We start from the raw sequence: 26,647 nt of genomic DNA, 5'->3' as shown, positions 1-26,647 counted from the left end.
CAATAAATATTTAGAATGCATAATATATCCAAAGTAGCTTTATAGAGAGAACTAGAGGCCCGGTGCATGAAATTCATGTATGGGGGGGCGGGTTTCCCTCGCCCGGCCTGCACCCTCTCACAATCCGGGACCACTGGCTCCTAACCACTTGCCTGCCTGCCTGCTCCATCGCCCCTAACTGCTCGCCTGCCTGCCTGATCACCCCTAACCGCCTCTGCCTTGGCCCCTGACTGCTGTGGCGGCTGCCTTTGCCTCATCTCCGCCACCATGGCTTTGTCCAGAAGGTCTGGAAGAATGTCCAGAATGATGTCCGGAAGGTCATTTGGCTGTCTGGTCTAATTAGCATATTATGCTTTTATTATTATAGATGATGTATAAAACAACTGCTTTCCAGTTGCTTATGGGACACAATATATATATACTAGAAGCCCGGTGCACGAAATTCGTGCACGGCGGGGGGTTGTCCCTCAGCCCAGCCTGTACTCTCTCCAATCTGGGACTCCTGGAGGGATGTCCGACTGCCCGTTTAAGCCCGATCCCACCGGGCCTAAACGGGCAGTCGGACATCCCTCTCACAATCCAGGACTGCTGGCTCCTAACTGCTTGCCTGCCTGCCTTCCTGATTGCCCCTAACCACTTCTGCCTGCCAGCCTGATCACCCCCTAACCACTCCACTGCCAGCCTGGTTGATGCTTAACTACTCCCCTGCCAGCCTGTTTGCCCCAACTTCCCTCCTCTGCCGGCCTGGTCACCCCTAACTGCCCTCTCCTGCAGGGTTGATCACCTCCAACTGCCATCCCTTGCAAGCCTGGTCCCTCTCAACTGCCCTCCCTTGCAGGCCTGGTCCCTCACAACTGCCCTCCCTTGCAGGCCGGGTGCCTCCCAACTGCCCTCTCCTGCTGGCCATCTTGTGGTGGCCATCTTGTGTCCACATGGGGGCAGGATCTTTGACCACATGGGGGCAGCTATATTGTGTGTTGCAGTGATGACCAATCTGTATATTACTCTTTTATTAGATAGGATAGAGGCCTGGTGCACAGGTGGGGGCCAGCTGGTTTGCCCTGAAGGGTGTCCCTGTTCAGGGTGGGGTTCCCTTGGGGCATGGGGCGGCCTGAGCGAGGGGCCTGTGGTCGTTTGCAGGCTGGCCACGCCCCCTGACAGCCCAAGAGGAGGCCCTGGTATCTGGAATTTATTTTCCTTCTACAATTGAAACTTTGTAGCCTGGAGCGGAGCCAAGCCTGCTGCTCCCTCCGGGGCGGCAGCCATCTCTGTGGCAGTTAATTCACCTTCTACAATTGAAACTTTGTAGCCTTAAGCAGGTGAGCCCAGCCAGGGTGTGCAGAAAGCGTTGCTTCCCCTGTTGCCGCCGGCAACCCTGGCCTACTCTCTCAAGGTCCATTCTGCCGCCATTTGTTTGAATTTGTTTACCTTCTATAATTGAAACTTTGTAGCTTGAGTGGAGGCTTAGGCCTGCAACGGCTATGGAAAGCTTGGCTTGCTCTGTTACCTGGGAAACCTTGCTCACTGTGGCTGTAGCCATCTTGGATTGGGGTTAATTTGCATACTCACCCTGATTGGCTGGTGGGTGTGGCTTGGCTGGTGGGCGTGGCTTATGTAGCGGAGTGATGGTTAATTTGCATATTACCATTTTATTAGAGAGGATATGAATAACTTTAATGGAAGATGGAATGTAATAAATAGTGCAATAGTAGTATATCAAATAGGCCGTAGAAGTTGTTAGTATTTGGTGAATTAGAAGAAAAATTGCTTATAAAAACTATACCCTTAATCCCAGTATGTCCACTGGCTCCTAACCATATATATATGTTTATATATATATATAAACATGTTTATTCTTTAAAAAATATATATTTTATTGATTTTTTACAGAGAGGAAGGGAGAGGGATAGAGAGCTAGAAACATCGATGAGAGAGAATCATCGACCAGCTGCCTCCTGCACACCCCCTACCAGGGATGTGCCCGCAGCCAATGTACATGCCCTTGACCAGAATCGAACCTGTGACCTTTCAGTCTGCAGACCGACGCTCTATCCATTGAGCCAAACCGATTTTGGCGATGTTTATTCTTTTGATCAATAATTATGTGCCTTTTGCCTTTTAGTTTCATAAACAGCTAGCTAGCTAGCTGTTTCCCTATACCAAGGCAATTTTTATGTTAAGGTGAAGTCCAGATACCTAAAGGGAGTGTTGTCAACCAGCATTTGGTTTTAGAGCCCAGTGACAATATTGCTTCTAGACATCTCATAGTAGCCCCTAAAGTTAAAAAATAAAAAAGTATAACTTGAGGAATACTAATAGAACATCTCATGGCCCAAATATTCCACCCTTATCCATTTAACTAATTTTCACATTTATTTTTAGAAATTACTTCATTGTCCCCTGTTAAATTGTAAGTAGGCCTAGCTTCTAGGCTATTGGTTTCAGTTAGGATGATGTTTATTTGCAGGCATCTTATTCTATTTTTTATATGTTGTGTTAATTTTATCATAATGCAATAAGACTAGGATGTATCAGAATAGATTCCCAAATTTATCATAGTCCATCAAACAGCTTAAATTACTAGAATGTGTTATCAACTTTATATAGTTGTAATTTATGTACAACCAAACTACACAGATATGAATATACATATTTTTGTAGGATTATTATAAAATAAGTTTTTATAGCACATCATCAAAGTAAGACCATTTTGGTTTTTGGTCAAAACCCATGTAACTACCATATCATCTAGCAATCCAACCTTTGGGTATATATACTAGGAAAATTAAACCAGTTTCTCAAAGAAATACTACACTCAAATGTTCAGTGCAGTATTATTCACATTAGCCGAGGCATGGAAACAACCTAAGTGTCCATTTATAGGTAAATGGTTAAAGAAGGAAACCTACCATGTGTAAACATCGATGAACCTGAGGGCATTATGCTAAGTGAAATAAGTCAGACAAAGTCAAATACTATATGACCTCACTTAAGTGTGGAATCTAAAAAAGCCAACTCATAGATTCAGATAGGTGATTGGTAGATTGATGGTTGCTGGTGTTGCAGGGTGGAGACAATGGGGAAATATTGGTCAAAGGGTACAATTTCCAGTAATAAGATACGTAATTTCTGGAGATCTAATATACACCATGGTGACTATAGTTAATACTACTGTATCATATACTTGAAAGTATCTAAGAGAGATAATATTCTCATCATAAGAAATAAATGATAATCATGTGAGGTGATAGAAGTGTTAACTAAATGTATTGTAGTCATCTATATATATAAAAGCCTAAGTGACCTTTACGACCAAATGACCAGAATGAATGGAATGACAAGTTGACCAGTCACTATAATACACACTGACCACCAGGGAGCATATGCTCAACACAAGAGCTTCCCCCTGGTGGTCAGTGCACTCCCACAGCCAACCTCCTTCAGCCCCTCCCCCTGGCTGGCCAACCTGCCCCCCTGCCGGCCAACCTCCCATGGACCCTCCTCTCTGCTGGTAGGTGGTCAGTGCGCTCTCACAGCCAACCTCCCGGAGCCAGCCAACCTCCTGCAGTCCCTCCCCCTGTCTTGCCAATCCCGATCATTCCCGATCACCGGCCAGGCTGAGGGACCCCACCCGTGCATGAATTCTTGCACCAGGCCTCTAGTTTTATAATATACATGGGTATAAAAGCATCATGTTGTACACCTTAAACTTACACAATGTTATATGTCAATTAGATTTCAACATAGCTGTGAAAAATGCAAAAACAGAGAGAAAATATTAAGATATAAGGTAGAATAAGGAAGGCTATTGTAAAATGAAGGAAGGCATGATTCTCTTATCTGAAAATGGAGTTGTTGAATATACCATTTAAAAAAAGAATGACAGAGCATAAAATAGTGGTTTACAGAGGCTGGGGCATAAGGGAAACAAGGAAGAGGTTGAAAAAGGGTACACATTTTCAGCTAAAAGATGAATATGTTCTAAGGATGCAATTTAACATGGTTAATATAGTTGATAGCACCATGTAATTGAAATTTGTTCAGAGAGTAGAATTTAAATATTATAACCCATATTGATTAATTAATTGATGAAATAATCAATTAATATGTGGAGTAATGGGTGTGTTAATTAACTAGATGGGAGAATCCTTTTATAATGTATATGTATATCAAATCATCATAATGTGAACTGAATATCTTACAATTTTGTTAATTATACCTGGGTAAAGCTAAAAAAATGCTAACTATCTCTACACTAATAAAAGAGTAAGATGCAAATTGACCGTACCTGTGTGATGCCCACCAGCCAATCAAGAGTGAGCATGCAAATTAACCCAACAAAGATGGCGGGTTAATTTGCATATGCAGGCACCAAGCTGCCGGGGGCAGGGCATGACGCTTGCATCATTGCCATGACTACAACACAGGCATTCCGCACTGCCCCAGCTGCTCTGGGCCTCTGGGCAGCATGGGAAGTCAGAAAGGCGGTTCCGGGACAGAGTGAAGGTGGTGCCGGCAGCCAGGGGAAGGAAGGCCCATTCTTGCACGAATCTTCGTGCATCAGGCCTCTAGTATTTAATGTTTTAGTTAGTTAATCCTCACCCAAGGATATTTTTCCAATGATTTTTAGCGGGGGGGGGGGGGGGGATAAGAGACAGAGAGAAACATAGATGTGAGAGAAGCACATTGATTGGTTGTCTCCTGCACATGCCCAACCAGGGCCAGGGATTGAGGTTGCCACTGAAATATGTGCCCTTGACCAGAATCAAACCTGGGACCCTTTAGTCTGCAGACTGACACTCTAACCACTGAGAAAAGTGGCTAGGGCTTTCAAGCACCATGTTTTTAAATGTTATCTTTATTGTTGAAAGTATTACAGATGTCCCCTCACCCCCCCCCCCCCCCCCCCCGTTAACCCCCTCCACCTCGCCCCAAGAACCCTCAGACCTTCACCGCATTATTGTCTGTGCCCATGGGTTATGCATATACCATATGTATATAAGTTCTTTGGTTTAGCTCTTCCCATCCCTGCCCCTTCCCCCTGAGATTTGTCAATCTGTTCCATGCATCTATGTCTCTTGATCTATTTTGTTCGTCAATTTATTTTGTTCATTAGATGCCACATATAAGTGAGGTAATCTGATACTTGTCTTTCTCTGATGGGCTTATTTCACTTAGCACAATAATCCCCAGGTCCCTCCATGCCATCTCAAAGGGTAATATTTCCTTCTATTTTACAGCTGAATAGTATTCCATTGTGCAAATATACCACAGTTTTTTTATCCACTCACCTACTGATGTGCATTTGGGCTTTTGCCACATCTTAGCTATATTCTATCCTATATAATTAAGAGGTAATATGCAAATTGACCATCACTCCAACACACAAGATGGCTGCCTCCATGTGGATACAAGATGGCTGCCACAAGATGGCCTGTGGCGGAGGGCAGTTGTGGACAATCAGGCCTGCAAGGGAGGGCAGTTGGGGGGGACCCAGGCCTGCAAGAGAGGGTAGTTGGGGGGGGGGACCAAGCCTGCAAGGGGAAGGCAGTTGGGGTGGACCCAGGCCTAGAGGGGAGGGCAGTTGGGGGTGATCAGGCCTGCAGAGGAGGGCAGTTAGTGGTGACCGGGCCAGCAGAGGATGGTAGTTGGGGGGGACCAGGTCAGTAGGGGAGAGTAGTTGGGAGGGACCAGGCCTGCAAGGGGAGGGCAGTTGGGGGGACCAGGCCTGCAGGAAAGGGCAGTTGGGGGTAACCGGGCCTGCAGGGGAGGGCAGTTGAGGGTGACCAGGCCAGCAGGGGAGAGCAGTTAGGGGCAACCAGGCCAGCATGGGAGGTTAGTTAGGGGTGACCAGGCCTGCAGGGGAGGACAGTTGGGAGCAACTAGGCCTGCAGGGGAGGGCAATTGGGGGCAACCAGGCCTGCAAGGGGAGGGCAGTTAGTGGTGACCAGGCCAGTAGGGGAGGGAAGTTGGGGGTGACCAGGCCTGCAGGGGAGGGTAGTTGGGGGGGACCAGACCTGTAGAGGAGGGCAGTTGGGGGGACAGGCCTGCAGGAGAGGGCAGTTTGGGGGGACCACGCCTGCAGGGGAGGGCAGTTGGGGGTACCCAGGCCTACAGGGGAGGGTAGGTGGGGGGGACCAGGTCAGCAGGGGAGAGCAGTTAGGAGGGACCAGGCCTGCAAGGGGAGGGCAGTTGGGGGGACCAGGCCTGCAGGAGAGGGCAGTTGGGGAGAACGAGGCCTGCAGGGTTGGGCAGTTGAGGGTGACCAGGCCAGCAGGGAAGAGCTGTTCTCTACTTCATTCAATTATACTCTAATTTTTATTATTTTCTCACTTATACTGACTTTGGGCTGCTTTTATTCTCTTTCTTTCTTTCTTTCTTTCTTTCTTTCTTTCTTTTTTTTACTCTTTTTCCAGTTTTTTTTAAATATATTTTTATTGATTTCAAAGAGGAAGGGAGAGGGAGAGAGAGATAGAAACATCAAAGATGAAAATCATTGATTGGCTGCCTCCAGCACGCCCCCTACTGGGGATTGAGCCTGCAACCCAGGCATGTGCCCTTGACCTGAATTGAACCTGGGACCCTTCAGTGTGCAGGCCAACACTTTATCCAGTGAGCCAAACCAGCTAGGGCTCTAGTTCTTTATGATGTAATGTTAGGTTGTTTAGTTGAGATTTTTCTTGTTTCTTGAGAGCTCTATAATGATATGAAATTGCTTCTTATTACTGTTTTTGCTATATCCCAGAAATTTTTATAAAAAATATTTTTACTGATTTTAGAAAGGAAGGGAGAGGGAGAGAGAGATATAGAAACATCAATGATGAGAAAGAATCATGATTGGCTGCCTCCTGCATGCCTCACACTGGGGATTGAGCCTACAACTAGGCATATGCCCTGACCAGGAATCGAACCATGACCTCCTGGTTTATAGGTGAATGCTCAACCACTGAGCCACACAGGATGAGCATCAGAAGTGTTGATATGTCCTATTGTAATTTATTCTATTCATTTGTCTCTATTTTATTTCTTCTTTGACTCAGTCACTCTTAGTAGTATATTATTTAATATCCACATGTTTGTGGGGTTGTTTACTTCCTTTTTACAGTCAATTTCTAATTTCAAAGCATTGTGGTCAAAGAATTTGCTTGGTATGTCAATCTTGTTAAATTCATTGAGGCTAGTTTTGTGACCCAAAATATGGTCTATGCTTAAGAATGTTCCATATGAACTATGGAAGAATGTATAATCTGATATCCTGTGATGAAATGCTCTGTAGATGTCAATTATGTCCATTTTTTCTGATGTGTCATTTAAGGCCTATATTTCTTATTGATTTTCTATTTAAATGATCTTTCTACAGCTTTCAATTGAGTATTTAGCTCCCCTATTATTGGTGTGTTTTTGTCAGTTTCTTCCATTATTTCTGTTAGTGGTTGTTTTATATATTTCGGTGCTCCCCGATTGGGTGCGTGTATATTGAGACGTGTTATGTCTTCTTGATGTAGTGTTCCCTTTATCAATATAAAATGTCCATCTTTGTCTCTTTTTAACTTTGTTATCTTAAAATCTAATTTGGCCCTAACCAGTTTGGCTCAGTGGATAGAGCGTCGGCCTGCGAACTCAAGGGTCCCAGGTTTGATTCCAGTCAAGGGCATGTACCTTGGTTGCAGGCAAATCCCCAGTAGGGAGTGTGCAGGAGGCAGCTGATTGATGTTTCTCTCTCATCGATGTTTCTAACTCTCTATCCCTCTCCCTTCCTCTTTGTAAAAAATCAATAAAATATATTTTTTAAAAATATATTTTGTCAGATATAAGTATAGATACACCTGTTTTTCTGTGGATGCTATTTGCCTGGAGAATCATTTTCCATCCTTTCACTTAGAATCTATCTCTGTCTCTGCAGGTCAGATGCATCTCCTAAAGGCAGCATGTGTTTGGATTTTATTTTGATCCAATCTGCTACTCTGTGCCTTTTTATTGCTGAATTCAGTCCATTTAAATTTATGATACTTATTAATGTATGAGGATTTTCTATAGTAATTTTATCTTTTGTTTTCTGAGAACACTGAGTCTTCATTGGTTATTTTCCTTGTTTTTCTGTCTGTTGTTTTTGTTTGGTGGTATTTCATACTTTTCTCCTCTCTTTCTTCTTTTTTAAAGTTATGTGTCTCAGTTTTTGTTTTGTTTTTTATGTGTGATTGCCATTAGGTTTATGAAAAAGAAAGTTTCATATATATAGTAGTCCTTTTTCTATTGAATGCATCTGATCTCAATCCTTTTTTGCAAATTTAGACCTTTAACCCTTTGCACTCGCTTGCTTTTTTCTCGATTCCTTTATTCTACTCAGGATTTAATTTTTTAAATACCCCAGATTTTACAAAGCGCAGCAGTAGAATAAAAAACTGGAGTTTCTTTTCATACAAACTTATTTATTTGGATTTTTTTATATTTCAAATTATTGATACATTCAAAGAGTATAAAAAGAGCTGCTACCGATGCTATGTCGAGTCACACTCAACATCCAAGTGCAAAAGGTTAACCCTTCCCCATTTATGTTTTTGTTGTTACAAAGTATCCCTGTTTATGCTGCAAGTTTGTTGGTGATCTTACTCACAGTTTTGTGACCCTTTGTTCTTTGTTTCAGGTAGAATAACCCCCTTGAGTGTTTCCTGCAATGGTTCTTCTGGTGATAAATTTCTTTAGCTTCTGTATGTCTGGAAAAGTCTTTATTTCTCCTCCATACCTAAAGCATAACTTTTTGAATTCATTATTCTTGGCTGGTAATTTCTCCCTCAGTAGTTTGAAAATTTGGTTCCCCTCTCTTTTAGCTTTTAGAATTTCTGCTGAAAGTCCAATGATAGCCTAATTGACTTTCCTATATGTTATTTTCTTCTTTTCTCTGGCTGCCTTAAGGATTCTTTTTTTGTCATTGTTTTCTGACAGTTTTAATATAATGTGCCTTGGTGAAGGTCTTTTGAATTGAGGTAATTATGTGTTCTGTTTGCTTCTTCTATTCAAGGATGTAGCTCTTCTTATAGGTTTGGGAAGTTCTTGTCAACTTATACTACTCTTTCTGATTGAATGATATAGTTCTTGTAGAATTCTTTATTTTTTTATGCTGAACTCTCACTCTTCTTCCCTCTGCAGCATTTCTATATTTCTATCTTTGATATCACTAATTCTATCCCCCACCTTGTCATCTCTATTTTCTATGCTTGTTAGTCATTCTTTTTATTATTTTTTACAGAAATAGGAGAGAAACATCAACCTACTGTTCCACCCACCTATGCATTCATAGGTTGATTTCTGCCTTTGCCCTGACCAGGGATCAAACCTGAAACCCTGGCACATCGGGTCACTATTCCAATCAACTGAGCTATCCAGACAGAGATCATTCTTGATCTCTTTTAATGAGTTATTCATCTCCACAATTTACATTTTTTTTGTTTTGTTTTCAGTTTCAGTCTCTTTGATAAACTACTTGTTTTGTTCATTGATTTTGTTTCTGAGTTCATTGAACTGCCTATCTGAGTTTTCTTGTTTCTTGTTGATTTTTTTCAGAATTTCAGTCTTGAATTCTCCATCATTTAAATCACATATTTACATGTTTCTAAGTTTATTTTCTAGATATTATTCATTTTCTTTTTGAGCTGCCTCATTACCTTGGTTATTTATGGTATTTTATGGATTCCTTCTCTGTCTAGGCATCTGTGTATGAGTTCCATTTCTCTAGTAGATTGATAAGAAGTCTTTATGTTGTTTCCAGTAGGAGGTGCTGAAGCACATGTTTTCAAATTATTTTTCACATCTTTGCATGGTGGTAGAAAATGGCCTCTGTTCCCTTAGAAGGTGGGCATCTCCCCTGTGATCTGGTCATCCGAGTCCTAGAAGACCAACTGTTCAGGGTTCCAAATCTGTGAAATTCCAGTGCTGTCCTTTGCAGCCAGATGCCGCCAGAAGTTCAGCCTAAATGTGAGGTGGGGATACCTGGCCACCTCCTATGTTGCTTTTCCCTGATAACAATGGTAACCAGCAGATGCTGTTGCATCCCCCCTGAGTTTCCACCAGACCCTTGGAGAGTCTCAGAGTGTACATTTCACTCAGAGAAAAAGTGTTTCTGTAATACTAGTCCTCGAGTTTGCAGATAATGTGCTTTGCAAACGACACTAATGATGAGGGGAGGCTAGTTCTGGCAGATTAAGGAAGGCAGTCAGGCTCTGTGGATTCGTTTCTCTGTCTGGAATGTTGATTGCCAGAACCATGGCCGCACCTCTGTTCTTCATCCCTGCTCAGGTCACTGGGCTCAGGTGTAGCTCATACTGCCCATTCCTGCATGAATGTTTACTAAATCTCTTTGCTCCTCCTGTCTGAAGGTAGTGCCAGCCATAACCTGATTTCTCCGCTCTTTGGGCTGAGCTCTGCAGTGAGCTATGGGCTTCAGGGCAGAATCCATGGCTTCTTTGATCTCTTCTCCCTTCTCACCTCCCGGTGCACTCCCACTTGCCCAGGTTTAGATGTTTCACTGTGCGAATCACTCAGATGTGTTTGTGCACTGAACAGGGAATGATTTGTTGAATTATAGCTGTTCAAATTGTTGAAATTCAAGGGGAGAGACCAAGAGGATCTCTCACACTGGCATTCCTCTCTTTCATGGCACTTAAAGCATATTATTCTAAATATTAATAACAGTTATAATTGCATGGATGGCCATATGCTTTGAATTCAATGAAAACATTGTATGATCTTGCTTTATACTATTCATATACCAGTATATTTACTTTCAAATAACAATTTAAGTATTTTAAAATAGCATCTTAAAATAGAATCGCATCTGATATATTACAATACTTATTTAACAAAAAGGTATGCATCATTTCTTTGGAGAAAATTATCTATTTACTGTAAGTTTAGAAAGGTTTAGAATAATGGCTTAATTTATGTCACTCAGAATAAAAACATTATCTACATGAAATCAAATTTTTCAATATGTAATACATATAGCTATCAAAGAGAGAGAAAACTTTAACTTTGTGATCTGTTTTTGAGATTTAAGTCATCCGTTTCCATAACTCCAAATGTAATAAAGCTTAAACTGCAATAGTATTAAGTTATGTGCATAAACTAATACATTCATTGGACATTTACTGAACGCCTTCTCTTTGTCAGGAAAAGCATATGAATTAATCTTAAACAGCCCTCCAAAAGAGAGTCAAGTATAAAAATTTTATTTAAGCAATCAAGTTCTCCCCTAGATTTCAGAAAGCAATATTTATATAGTCAAGCAAAAATTATAGAAATTAATTTTAGGGAGTAGCTTTACATTCCATCGATAAGAATATAATCTTTGCTATAATGAGTTTTGGGAACTTAGGCAGCACCATTAAAAGAATTTTGAGTTTCTATTTAATCTTTCATGGCTCACTTGAAAGATGGAACAAATGGCTGACAAAAGAAAACCAGAAAAAATATTATGAAGCTATTTGAAAACATAAATGCCAAAAAATATAAATTTATGCACTCTATATTATCAACATCTGCTCTAGGCCTTTACATTTGAACTTTGTTCAAAGGCATGCTCTCTAATATAACTGTTTTCAAAGATTGTCAACTTCAAATTTAAAAGCATTTCTGAGGATCTCCAAGAATATAGAGTATGTATATATTTTTATTGTAAATTTTATTTATTTATTTTGTTTTTTATCTTTTTTGTTGAAAGTATTCCAGATGTCCTCCTTTTATTTTGCCCCATTGACTCCCTCCTTCCCACTCCTGGAGGCATGGAAGCATGCAACAAACTGAGGAATCTCAGAGGGAATGGGGAGAGATTAACTAAAGAATTCATGCGCATGTATGCATAACCCAGAGTATGCATATTTTAACTTATATTGCCAAATAGCCTTCCAAAGAGGCTGTTAAAATTAATAATCTCACCAATTTATTGATATAATGCATTCTATTATTTCTCAAAGTAAAATTGTTACAAAATAGTTTTGAAGCAAAACTACTACTCAGAAAAACACAGGAACCTCAAATATTTTATTTAAAATTAAATAAATCCAGACAACAGTAGCTTCTGTTATGTCAGCACAAGGGCAGATTAAGAAGCTCCAGACTCTCATTCCTCCATGGGAACATCAAGTAAACAACTACAGACTGATTAAAATAACTTGGTGAGAGTTCTGAAAACATATACAACAACCAAGCAAATGACCAACCAAGAAAAAGCCACATTCAAATTGGGAAGAAATTTCCTAGCATTTGTGCTTGCTCTTATACCATCCCCTTCCAAGGGTGGCATGGAATATTTGGTGGAAGGCAACTTACTTTTTAGTTTCTCTTCAGGATACAAGGAAAAAAGTGGAGCTTGTTTGAAACATTTTCTGGTTTTACTGTGGGTTAGTCAAGAAACTGATTTCAGTACAGTAGCCTTCCTTATCCATAAGTTTGCTTTCTGTGGTTTCAGTTACCCACAGTCAACTATAGTCCAAAAATACTAAATGGGAAAATTTCCAAAATAAACAGTTAAGTAGTTTTAAATTGCACACTATTCTGAGTAGTGTTTTGAAATCTCATGTCATTCCACTCCAGAACTTGAATTGTCCCTTTGTCTAATGAATCCACACTGTATACACTGCCTGCCCATTAGTCACTTAGTAGCCTGTTCAGTTATCAGATTGACTGTTGTGGTATTGCAGTGCTTGTAATCAAGGTACTCTTATTTTACTTAATAATGGCCTCAAAGAGCAAGAGTAACGATGCTGGTAGTTTAGATATGCTAAAGAGAAGCCACATAGTGTTTTGTTTTAATTTTATTTTATTGTTTAAAGTATTACAAATAGTAGTACATATGTCTCCTTTTTTTCCCCATTGACTTTTCCTTCTCCTACCCCCCGTACCGGCCCTTACCCCTGCCCCCAGTGTCTTGCATCCATTGCTTATGCTTACATGCATGCATACAAGTCCTTCGGTTGACCTTTTCTTTAAGTAAAAATGTGAAAATTCTCAACTTACTGAGGAAAGGACAAATGGTATAATGAGGTTGCTAAGATTTATGATAAGAACAAATCTATCAATGAAATTGTTAAAAAAGAAAAATAAGGTTATGCTAGTTTGCTATTATACTTCAAACTACAAAAGTTAAATATGTGGATGGAAGACATGAACAGAAAATGTGCTGTGATTGACAGCAACCCATGATGACAGGAAGCATTGATCCTATGCAAAGAATTCAGCAGAGAATCCCTTAAAACAACGGATATCAAGCCATTTACTGTAACTAAAGAAAGGTTATGAAGATTCATGAATAAGTTTGACATTTTGCCATCTCATATCAGCACAAGAAGAAGAAGTCTGAGTGCAGTACAATAAGATATTTTGGGACACAGAGTCCATATTCACATAACTTTTATTAAAGTTTACTGTTATAATTTATTATTAATTTTTGTTGTTTATATCTTACTGTGCCTAGTTTAAAAATTAAATTTATTATAAATATGTATGTATAGGAAAAATAGTATGCATAGGTTTTGCTACTATCCACAGTTTCTGGCATCCACTGGGGATGTTGGAATGTATCCCCTGCTTATAAGGGAGGGGTACCATTGATTTACCTAACTTAGAGCTCAGATGAGAATGACAGTATAGCTTGTATCTCAGATTGGAAGCCACAGAATCCAATGGCAGGCACCAAACACATGAAAATTGCAATGGGAATACAGACTTGTGAACATCTGGAGACAAGATAGTATGGGTAAAGGAATACAATAGAATATCTAGGGTACACAGAAGAAATAGAAGTGAGATTTAAAGAAATTATATATATATATATATATATATATATATATATATATATATCCAGCCATGTATATGAGAGATAGGGGGGTAAAGCACACATGTAAGCCCACAGAAGATCCATACCCAGAAAAGGCCCGAGAAGACCTCAAATCTTTATGCTGAGCTTTTTTCAAAGACTTTTCCCATACAGAGCCATTATGCAAAAAATAGGAAAGTCTTCCCAACTGCCCAATTTTCACAAAAGACTACAAAGCATACAAAGAAACATGGAAATATCGCTCTTTCAAAAGAAACAATATAAATATCCAGAAACTGGCCATAATGAACCATATGTTTCAGATGTTCTAGACAAAAATTTAAATAATTTTATTTAATATCCTCAAATAACTAAAAGAGAACACAGTAAAATAAATGAAATCAGAAAAACAATACATGGACAAAATAAGCATATAAACAGATAACAATTACTTAAAAAAACAAATTCTGGAGATTAAAAATACAATACTTAATTGAAAAATTCACTAGAAAGCTTTATCAGCAGCCTCTAACCAGGAGAAGAAGAAAATCTGTGAACCTGAAGATAGGTTATGTGAAATTATCAAATCTGAGAAACTGAAAGAAAAAAATAATGAAAAACAACAAATGGAGCCTTAGAGGCCAGTACATGCATAACTGAAATCCCAGGAGAACAAAGAGAAAAGGGGGCAGAGAACTTCCTTAAAAAAATAATGGTAGACAACTCCTCAAATTTGAGGAACAATATAGATTTTAAATACAAATATCTAAATGAACTCCAAAAAGTATAAATCCAAAGAGACCAACACAAGACACACTGTAATTAAACTGTACAAAGTAAAAGAAAGAGCATCTTAAAAGCATCAAGAGACAAGTGACTCATCACATACAAATAATCTACACTAATAAAAGAGAAACATGCAAATTAACCATCACTCAGCTACACCCACAAGCCACGCCCACCAGCAACTCAAGAGTGAGTATGCAAATTAACCCAACCAAGATGGAGTCTGGCCACAGAGCTGGAGCAAGCGGGATACTTGGGTTGCCCGGCAATGGAGGAAGCCAAGCATCCCGCCCTGGCCAGCCCTGGCCTCTGCTCAAGGCTACAAAGTTTCAATTTTGGAAGATAAATAAATCCCAACAAAAATGGCAGCAGCCATGGAGCTGGAGCTGAGCAGAAAGCTTGGGTCGCCCTCGGTGATGTAGGAAGCCAAGCTTCCTGCCCTGGCTGGCCCTGGCCTCCGTTTAAGGCTACAAAATTTCAATTATAGAAGATAAATAAATCCTAGATACTTGCTTCCAGCCGGCCTTGGTCTCTGCTCAAGGAGGCGCTGAAAAAAAAAAAGAAAAAAAAAAAGGAGGGGCTGGGACCTTGGGTTGCCGGGGGGGTGGTGGTGATCAGGCCATGATGGGATGGCAGGAGCCACTGGGGGTAAGCAGACCAGCAGGGGGGCCAGTTGGGGGTGAGCAGGCCATCACTGGGGGTCAGTTGGAGGTGATCAGGACAGAGGGGGGTGCAGTTTGGAGTGAGCAGGCCAGCAGGGGGGCAGTTGAGGGTGAGCAGGTCAGTGGGGAGGGAAGGTGGGGGTGAGCAGGCCAGCAGGGGGGGCAGTTGGGGTGAGCAGGCTGGCACGGGGGGCAGTTGGGGATGATCTGGCTGGCAGGGGGGCATTAGGGGGCGAGCAGGCCAGCAGTGGTGAGCAGTTGGGGGCGAGCAGGCCGGCAGGCAAAGTGGTTAGGGGCAATCAGGCAGGCAGGCAGGTAGGTGAGTGGCTGGAGCCAGCAGCCCTGGATTGTGAGAGAGATGTCCAACTGCCGGTTTAGGCCCAATCCCTGTAAACCAGCAGTAGGACATCCTTTGAGGGGTCCCAGATTGTAGAGGGTGCAGGACGGGCTGAGGAACACCAACCCCCGTGCACGAATTTCATGCACTGGGCCACTAGTTATCAATAAGATTATTAGTGGTTCAGCAGTGGGATGATATATTTAAAGTACTGAAAGAGAAAAAAAATACTATCAACTGAGAATTCTACATTTGGTAAAACTGTCTTTCAAAAAAGAGAAATAAAGTAAGATATTCCCAGATAAACAAATACTGACAGTTTATTAGCACTAAACCTGCTCAACAAGAAAAGTTAAAGGGAATACTTCAAGTTGAAATAAAGGATATTAGACAGTAACTTTAAGCCAAACAAAAATATAAAGTTCTCAGATAAAGGAAGATGCACAAAAAATATTTAAAAAACAGTATTATCATAATATTGTTTCATAACTCTATATTTTATTATTTTACAGGATTTAAAATTCAACACCATAAAAATGATCATAAATCTATGACAATGGGTTTACAATACATAAAATTGTAATTTGAGATGTCAATAACAAAAAGGAAGTGGCATAACTATAAAAGAATAAGGTTTTCTATGTGATTGTAGTCAAGTTGGTATCCTATATAATAAAAGGCTAATGTGCAAACTGTCCCCATGACCGGGAGTTCAACCGGGAGTTCTGCCAGGGGGCAGGGCCGGCTGGCCAACTGCTCCTGATTGGCCTCCCCTTCCCTGATTGAGGGTGGGGCCAGCTGGTCAACTGCCCACAGCCCCTCCCCCTGTCCAGTCCCACCCCTGATTGGCCCCCCTCTACCCCGATCGGGGGCGGACCGGCCAGCCAACCGCCCATGGCCCCTTCCCCCCAGCCGGCCAGCTGGACCCCACCCGTGCATGAATTGGTGCACTGGGCCTCTAGTCAGATTATAATAGGTTATAATTTAGGATGTAATATGTATTCTTCATGGTAACCACAAAGAAAATATCTATAGAATTTTAATAAAATAGAAATGAAGAGGGAATCAAAACATGAATCCAAAATATCAACAAAACAGAAAGACAATAATTGAGTAAATGAGGGACAAAGAATAACATCTTAATGAGTCATATAGAAAATAGAATACATAATGGCAGTTTTAAGTCCTTCCCAAGCATTAATCGATTTAAATATAAATGGTTTAAACTCCTTAATCAAATGACATGGATTAGCAGAATAGATGTTTTTTAAAGTTTAGAATATATGCTGTCTACAAGAAACTGACTTCAGATCAAGAACATTCAAGGATGAAAAAAGACATTTCATGTAAATAGCAACCAAAAGAAAGCAGGGGTAGCTATATTGTATCAAACATAATAGACTTCAAGTAAAAAAACAAAACAAATAAACAACTGTATGTTACAAAAGACAAAGGAACTTATACTGATAAAAGGGTCAATCTACCAACAAGATAGTATAATTATAAAGATACAAGCCACAAACACCCGGGCTTCTAAATATATGAAGCAAACTGACAAAATTGAAAGGAGAATTAGGTGGCTGTACAATAGTATGAAGAGATGTCAATATCCCAACATCAGTAATCCATAGAATAATAAGACGTAACTTCCATAAGGAAATAGAGGATTTCAACAACGCTATAGAATAATTAGACCTAATAGACATATACAGAAGAGGAGAGAACACTTGCAAACTCATTCCATGAAGCCAGAATTACCCTGATTCTAAAGTCAGACGAAGACACTACAAGAAAATAAATCCTCAGACCAATATTTCCTGTAAATATAGATGAAAAATAGTTCAACAGGATACTAGCAAAAAGAATTCAATAGCACATTAAATTAATTATACACCATAATCAGGTGGGAAAAGCATTCCACAAACTAGGAAAAGAGGGGAATAATCCTTAATCCTATAGCTAGATTCATATAAATGGTTACTGAAAGTTTTTCTTATAAGACCAGGAAAAAGACCAGGATTCCCACTTTTGCCACTTCTATTCAACAAAGCACTGGAATTCCACACACACACACAAACACACAAACACAGACATCCATCCACATAGGAAAACAAAAGAACTATCATCTCTGTTTATAGTGCTATGGTCATATAAGGAGAAAACTAAAAACTCCACAAAAATTATTATAACTAATAAACTAATTTAGCAAAGTGGCAGGATGTAATCAATATGCAACAATAAGTTGCTTTCTGTACACTAAAAATGAACAATCCAAAATAATTAAGAAAATAATTTACTTTACAATAGCTTCAAAAATAATAGATACCTAGAATTAAACCTAAGTGAGTAAAAGAAACAAATTTATACTGAAAACAACAAAACATTGCAGGAAGAAATTAATAAATAAAAAGACATCCAGTGTTCATAGATTGGAAAATTTAATATTGTTAAATGTCAGTACACCCCAAGTAATCTACATAAATTTATATGGGATCTTAAGGGACCCTGAATAGATATTAAAGTCTTGAGAAAGAACAAAGTTGGAGTTCTCACACTGCCTAAATTCAAATCTAACCTCAAAGCTATATTCAGAAATGTATGGCAACAGCATACAAACAGACATGTAAACAGATGGAATAGAATACAGAGCCCAGAAATAAACTTTTTCATATACAGTATAATAGCTTTCAACAAGAGTGCTCATTTAATGGGGCAAAAGAAAATGATTTTATTAAATTGTATTGGGAAAATTGTATATCCACATACCAAAGAATGAGATTGTACCTGTACACTATATAAAAAATATCTAAAAATGAATCAAAGAGCTAAAGGGAAGACCTAGAACTATAAAACTTATAGAAAGCATAGGGAAATAATTTCATGACATTAAATTGAGAAATTATTTCTTAGATATGACACTAAAAAGCACAGGCAACAAAAGTACAAATAGATAAATTATAATTTATCAAATTAAAATCAATGCATCAACAGTCATTATCAACAGACTGAAAAAGGCAACTCCTGGAATGACAGAAACTATTTGTGAATCATATATCTGATAAGGGGTTAATACCAAGAGTATAAAAATAACCCCTATAAGTAAACAAAAACAACAAAATATATATTTTTTAATGGACAGAGGACTTGACATTTCTTTAAAGAAGATACACAAATGGCCGATAAGCACATGAAAATTTGATCAACATCACTAACAATTCAGAAAATACAAATCAAAATGACATATAACACTTCATATCTATTAGGATGGTACTATAATAAAACAAGCAAAATAAAAACAAACAAAACCCCCAAAATAGCCAGTGTTGGTGAGTATGTTAAGGAATTAAAACCCTGAGCACTGATGTTGGGAATATAAAGTTATGCAGCCATTATGGAAATAGTATGATGTTTTCTCAAAAAATTAAAAATGTAATTACCATATTATACAGCAATTGTCCTTGTTGGGTATATACCCCCCAAAACTGAAAGCAATATTATTCACAATAGTCAAAAAGCTAAAACAACTCAAGTGTCCATCAACATATGAGCAGATAAACATAATGTGGTATATGTGCCTATAATGGAATATTAGTTAGTCTTAAAAAAGAATTTCTGACATATGCTACAACAAAGATGCAATTTGAAGACATTATGCTATGTGAAATAAACTGGTCACAGAAAAAATACTGCATTATTCCTCTCATATGAAGTACTTACTGTAGTAAAACTCATAAAGACAGAATGTAGAATGGTGATTGTGAGAGGCTGAGGCAGAAGGAAATGTAGTTATTATTTAATGAGCACAGTTTCAGTTTGGGAAAATAAAAAATGTTCTGAAGAGGAATGTTGTTGATTACAAAACAATGTGGAAGTACTTAATGTCAATGAACTGTATACTTTAAAATGGTACATTTTATGTTATGTATATTTTACCACAATTTTAAAAACTTAAAACAATAGACAATATAAATATATTCTCAAATAATAATGATAAACAGCTTGTTCTGGGAAACTAAAAAGGCCCTGTAGTGTAAATAGTTGTTTTGGAGTTTGAAGATTCTTAGCTCACATCCTGTTATTATTATTATTATTTAAAAGTCTCTTATTTCATACTAGAAGCCCGGTGCACGAAATTCGTGCACGGCGGGGGGTTGTCCCTCAGCCCAGCCTGTACCCTCTCCAATCTGGGACTCCTGGAGGGATGTCCGACTGCCCGTTTAGGCCCGATCCCACCGGGCCTAAACGGGCAGTCGGACATCCCTCTCACAATCCAGGACTGCTGGCTCCCAACTGCTCGCCTGCCTGCCTTCCTGATTGCCCCTAACCGCTTCTGCCTGCCAGCCTGATCACCCCCTAACCACTCCGCTGCCAGCCTGGTTGATGCTTAACTGCTCCCCTGCCAGCCTGTTTGCCCCCAACTTCCCTCCTCTGCCAGCCTGGTCACCCCTAACTGCCCTCTCCTGCAGGGTTGATCACCTCAAACTGCCCTCCCTTGCAAGCCTGGTCCCTCTCAACTGCCCTCCCTTGCAGGCCTGGTCCCTCACAACTGCCCTCCCTTGCAGGCCGGGTGCCTCCCAACTGCCCTCTCCTGCTGGCCATCTTGTAGTGGCCATCTTGTGTCCACATGGGGGCAGGATCTTTAACCACATGGGGGCAGCTATATTGTGTGTTGCAGTGATGATCAATCTGTATATTACTCTTTTATTAGATAGGATAGAGGCCTGGTGCACGGGTGGGAGCCAGCTGGTTTGCCCTGAAGGGTGTCACAGATAAGGGTGGAGGTTCCCTTGGGGTGTGGGGCGGCCTGAGCGAGGGGCCTGTGGTGGTTTGAGGGCCGGCCACGCCTCCTGGCAACCCAAGGGGAGGCCCTGGTATCTGGAATTTATTTTCCTTCTACAATTGACACTTTGTAGCCTGGGGCAGCAGCCATTTCTGGGGCAGTTAATTCACCTTCTACAATTGAAACTTTGTAGCCTTAAGCGGGTGAGCCCGGCCAGGGTGTGCAGAAAGCTTTGCTTCCCCTGTTGCCGCCGGCAACCCTGGCCTGCTCTCTCAAACTCCATTCTGCCGCCATTTGTTTGAATTTGTTTACCTTCTATAATTGAAACTTTGTAGCTTGAGTGGAGGCTTAGGCCTGCAACGGCTATGGAAAGCTTGGCTTGCTCTGTTACCTGGGAAACCTTGCTCTCTGTGGCTGTAGCCATCTTGGGTTGGGGTTAATTTGCATACTCACCCTGATTGGCTGGTGGGCGTGGCTTGGCTGGTGGGCGTGGCTTATGCAGTGGAGTGATGGTTAATTTGCATATTACCATTTTATTAGAGAGGATTGGAACAAACCAAAGAAAGAGCTTCGTAGAATACCATACTGGGCCAAGACAGTGTGTGAGACACAAGAGTTTCTCATATAATAATTTCATAGTATCTAATGTATGATTGTTACTTAGTATGTTTCTTTTTTTTTAATTTTTGTTAATCCTCAACTGAGGATATTTTTTCCATTGATTTTTTTTCTTAGAGAGGGTGAGAGGGAGGGGGGGGAGACAAAGAGAAATATCAATGTGAGAGAGACATATGGATTGGTTGTCTCCCGCACAGGCCCTAACTGCAACTGAGGTATTAGATACATGCCCTTGACCTGAATTGAACTTTGACCCTTCAGTTTGTGGGCTGATGCTCCAACCACTGGAATAAACAGGCTAGGGCCCACTTAGTATGTTTCTTGAATAAATGCATGGAAAAGTACAATTTAAAATATATATTGATATTCACATGAATATTTATTTGTGACCCTCTACTAAAGTATAAGGTCAATCTAAAGTAGAGATTGTGTTTCATGATATTAATGATTTCTATAGAAATTAAATATAAAAAGAGCAAAAAAAGAGCAGTGCAAATAAATCAATAAAAGTTTTGAAGTGATTGCCGAAACCGGTTTGGCCCAGTGGATAGAGCGTCGGCCTGTGGACTGAAAGGTCCCAGGTTCGATTCTGGTCAAGGGCATGTACCTTGGTTGCAGGCACATCCCCAGTAGGGAGTGTGCAGGAGGCAGCTGATCGATGTTTCTCTCTCATTGGTGTTTCTAAGTCTCTCTCCCTCTCTCTTCCTCTCTGTTAAAAGTCAATAAAATATATTTAAAAAAAAAAAAGTTTTGAAGTGAGGGAGAAGATCATATATTGAGACACAAGAGGGTGCTAAATATGTATTTTGAAGGCAAAAATAGAGTGGGGAATTACAGAGAAAAATTGAATAACAAAAACTTTGAGATAAAGAAGTACAAAGAATATTCAAAGAATTAGTCAGTAGAGCACACTGTACAAAGGACAAGCATGAATTGGAAAGGGTAAATTGAGGTCATATTGCAATGTCAAGATGAGAAGTTTGAACTTAACTTGATAGACATTGGGGACACATTGAATGATTTTGAGAAGATGTATGATATATATGGAAATGAATTTCACTAACACTAATATAAAATTTTATTATAGATTGGTTTAGAGAATAGGAAGTCAGAAGCATGAATAACAGAAACTATGGAAAGAAATAGGCTCAGGGCAACAAATGGAAAAAATAAAGAGAGTAAAAAATATTTCTTATTGCCATGTACTTTTATATAGGTACATTTAGCATTCAGAATAACTGCAAAGTGATTGCTATTATTTTCAGTTTTGTAGTTAAGAGATTAAAGGTTCAATTAACTTCCTAATGGTTGGACATCTAGTGCTAATAGAGCTATGGATTGAACCTATTTTTTAATATAAAACTCATACTCTTGTTTTCTTGGGATATATTCCTAGAAGTGGTATTACTGGGTCAAATGGCAGTTCCATTTTTAATGTTTTTGAGGAAACACCATACTGTTTTCCACAGTGGCTGCACCAGTCTGCATTTCCACCAGCAGTGCAGGAGGGTTCCTTTTTCTCTGCATCCTCTCCAGCACTTGTCGTTCGTTGATTTGTTGATGATAGCCATTCTGACAGGTGTGAGATGGTACCTCATTGTTGTTTTGATTTGCATCTCTCGGGTGATTAGTGACTTTCAGCATGTTTTCATATGTCTCTTGGCTTTCTGAATGTCCTCTTTCGAAAATGTCCTCTATTTAGGGGTCCTTTGCCCAATTAGAAAGGATATATGCATCCCTGTGTTCATAGCAGCACAATTTACAATAGCTAAGATTTGGAAACAGCCTAAATGCCCATCAGCAGATGAATAGATTAGAAAACTGTGGTACATCTACACAATGGAATACTACACTGCTGTAAAAAAGAAGGAATTCTTACCATTTGCAACAGCATCGATATAACTGGAGAACATTATGCTAAGTGAAATAAGCCAGCCAGTGAAAGAAAAATATCACATGATCTCACTCATTTATGGATAGTAAAGGACATTATAAACTGATGAACAAAAATAGATACAGAGGCAAAGCAGCATGGAACAGACTGTCAAACCTCAGTGGGAAGGCTGGGGCAGGTTGGAGGGGAGGGTAATAGATCAACGAAGGACTTGTATGCATGTATATAAGCATAACCAATGGACTCAAGACACTGGGGGGGAGGGCATGTGCCAGGGTGGGTAGGGGAGGCCGGGGGAAGGTCAATGGGGGGGGGGGAAGGAGACATATGTACTACTATTTGTAATACTTTAAACAATAAAATAAAAATTTAAAAAAAGACTCCCTCCAAGGGAAAAAAATAAAAACAAACAAACAAAAAATAAATAAAACTCATACTTTTTTTGGATTTATTTTGATATATACCCAGAGTGGAATTGCTGGGTCATAAGGTGGTTCTATAATTAATTTTTCTCATAACCTCCATACCGTTTTCCATAGTAGCTGGACCAATTTGTAATCCTACCAACAGTGCAGGAGGGTTTACTTTTCTCCACATCCTCTGCAACATTGATGTTTGTTGATTTATTGATGGTAGCCATTCTGACAGGTGTGAAGTGATATTTAATTGTGGTTTTAGTTTGCATTTCTCTGATGATTATTGACATTGAGCATTTTTTAATATGTCTTTTAGCCATCTGTATGTCTTCTTTGGGAAAGCATCTATACAATTTTTAAGTTGGATTTTAGGGTTTTTTTTGGTATTGAGTTGTATGAGCTCTTTATAAATTTTGGATATTAACCCATTATCAGATGTATCATTGGCTAATACGTTCTCCCATTAAGTATGCTCTTTACATTTTCTTGATGTTTTTCTTTGCTGTGCAAGAAATTTTTAGTTTGATATCCCATTTGTTTATTTATTCTTTTGTTTCCCTTGCTCAAGGTTATTTGTCAAAAAAATTACTAAAAGTGATGTCAGAGAGTTTACTGCCTATGATTTCTTCTATAAGTATATGGTTTTGGGTCTTACATTTAAGAATATAATCAATTTTGTGTTTTTTTAATTTATCTTTATTATTTCAGATGTCTTATTTTTCCCCCATTAACCCTCTCCAGCCTATACCTGCACCCCCATAGGCCTTCAGAGAACTGCACTATTGTCTGTGTGCATAGACTATGCATATATGCATAAGTATAAGTTCTTTGCTTAATCTCTTCCCACCCCACTTTCCCCTTCCCTCTAAGATTCATCAGTCTGTTCCATGCGTCTACCACTATGTCTCTGGATCTATTTTGTTCATCAGTTTGTTTTGTTCATTAGATTCCACATATGAGTGAGATCATGTGATATTTATCTTTCTCTGACTGGCTTATTTCACTTAGCATAATGCTCTCCAGGTCTCTCCATGCTGTCTCAAAGGGTAAGAGATCCTTCTTTTGGACAGCTTCATAGTATTCCATTGTGTAAATGTACCACAGCTTTTTATACACTCATATACTGATGGGCACTTGGTCTGTAAGATCTGGGATCCATTCAGGTTTTAAGAAAGGAAAACCTATGCTCATAGAAAATAAGTGACTTGTACAAAATCACGTACTCAACTAGCAGCAGAGCCTGCAATGGGACTCATATTTTTATTTTAAGTTATTTGGCTTTATATTTTTTCTCAGTCTTTTGGACTTTTATTTTTTTTCTTTATTGATTAAGATATTACACATGTGTCTTTATCCTCCCATTGTCCCCCATCCCCCACTCATGCCCTCACCTCCCTGGTGTCTGTGCCTATCGGTTAGGCTTATATGCATGCATACAAGTCCTTTGGTTGATCTCTCCCCCTTACCTCCACTCTCCCCTACCTTCCCTCTGAGATTTGATGGTCTGATCAATGCTTCTTTGTCTCTGGATCTGTTTTTGTTCATCAGTTTATGTTGTTCATTATATTCCACAAATGAGTGAGAACATGTGATATTTTTCTTTCTCTGACTGGCTTATTTCACTTAGCATAATCATCTCCAGGTCCATCCATGCTGTTGCAAATGGTAAGAATTCCTTCTTTTTTACTGCAGTGTAGTATTCCGTTGTGTAGATGTACCACAGTTTTTTAATCCACTCATCTGCTGATGGGTACTTAGGCTGTTTCCAAATCTTAGCTATTGTAAATTGTGCTGCTATGAACATAGGGGTGCATATATCCTTTCTGATTGGTGTTACTAGTTTCTTGGGATATATTCCTAGAAGTGGGATCATTGGGTCAAATGGCAGTTCCATTTTTGTGTTTTGAGGAAACTTCATACTGTTCTCCACAGTGGCTGCACCAGTCTGCATTCCCACCACCAGTGCACGAGGGTTCCTTTTTCTCTACATCCTCACCAGCACTTCTCCTTTGTTGATTTAAGTTATTTGGCTATAAAAGGGAAAATCATACTCCTAGCTTTCTGGTATGCCTGACAAATCTACCACCATTAGAGGTACAAACTTTTGGATTTATTTCTTTTTTGTTAGCATACTGAACTTCTTGGAAGAGGTAACTAATTCATGCTGTTTTAAGTTCTTAGCCTCTCCAGTGTACTTCCAGATCCATGGAACTGTTTGATGGCTGAGTATTATGATGAGCAGGAGACAGAGCAGGGCAAATTTTAGTTCATAGGGAAGTCCAGGGCCCTTCTTATTTGATGGAGAGGGTCAAAGTAGGGGATCTTGGCTCACTATGGAAGCCATAGGGCATTTGGGGAACAATAAGGGACATATAGCACAAAAAGAGAGGCATAGAAAATAAACAAGTGCATTTTGTAGCAGGCATTTTTAAAGAAAATTTATATCACCCTACCCTTATTAGCCAAACAATATTGTGGCTGAATATCTCAGAGTCTTTAAAGGTTAAGAAGATTCAGAGCTGAATTCTTTATTTGAATTAAAAAGACAAAAAGAATAATGCCACCTTGGACCAACTGTCTTAAAAAAATACAAACAAAAAAACCAACTAACAACACAGGCCAAGTTGTTGGTGAAGGAACCTAAAACTAATCCTATCTGGTGGTTGGAAAGTGATGCATGGAAGCAAGAAAGGTGACAAGCAAAGTATGTAAGCATGCTCACCCAACCATCAAATTTCTCAGATTCCGCTGATTGTAAATTTCTATGTGCTTGTGTTAGTATTTAAATCTACCATTTTGTGACATATTTCAGTGTTGTAAAATCAATAGTGATCATATTGTTCTAAATAGTCAAAGTTCCAGTTACAAGATGAATAACTTAACTTGGGGGAATCCAATGTACAGAATTGTGACTAGTTAACAGTACTGTATTATATACTTGAAAATTGCTATAAAAGTGGAATTTAAATGTTCTTACTATGTGTATACAAAATGGTAACCATGTGAGGTTGTGGATATTTTAATCTCATTGTGGTAATCATTTCACACTATCTAGGCATATGAAACCATCATGTTGTATACCTTAAACTTACACAATGTTGCCCAGCCAGAGTGGCTCAGTTGACTGACTGTCATCTTGTGCACCAAAAGGTTGCTGGTTCGATTTCTGGTCAGGGCACGTACCTGACTTTTGGATTTGATTCCTAGTTGGGGCACCTACAGAAGACAACCAATCGATGTTTTTGTCACATCAGTCTCTCTCTCTCTCTCTCTCTCTCTCTCTCTCTCTCTCTCTCTCTCTCTCTCTTTCTCCCCATCTCTTTCTCTTTCTCTCTCCATCTCTT

At 39.6% G+C, this 26,647-nt stretch overlaps 1 protein-coding gene across 2 annotated transcripts in view; it reads left to right on the top strand.

Annotated features, from left to right (window-relative positions):
- Positions 1 to 26,647, top strand: part of KLHL4 (kelch like family member 4) — a 110,198-nt gene that overhangs the window by 36,388 nt on the left and 47,163 nt on the right. The gene's annotated exons all lie outside the window — the stretch shown is intronic.

The sequence above is a fragment of the Cnephaeus nilssonii genome (genome assembly GCF_951640355.1).
Source record: "Cnephaeus nilssonii genome assembly, chromosome: X".
Taxonomy (NCBI): domain Eukaryota; kingdom Metazoa; phylum Chordata; class Mammalia; order Chiroptera; family Vespertilionidae; genus Cnephaeus; species Cnephaeus nilssonii.
This window is presented reverse-complemented; position numbering and strand designations above follow the sequence as displayed.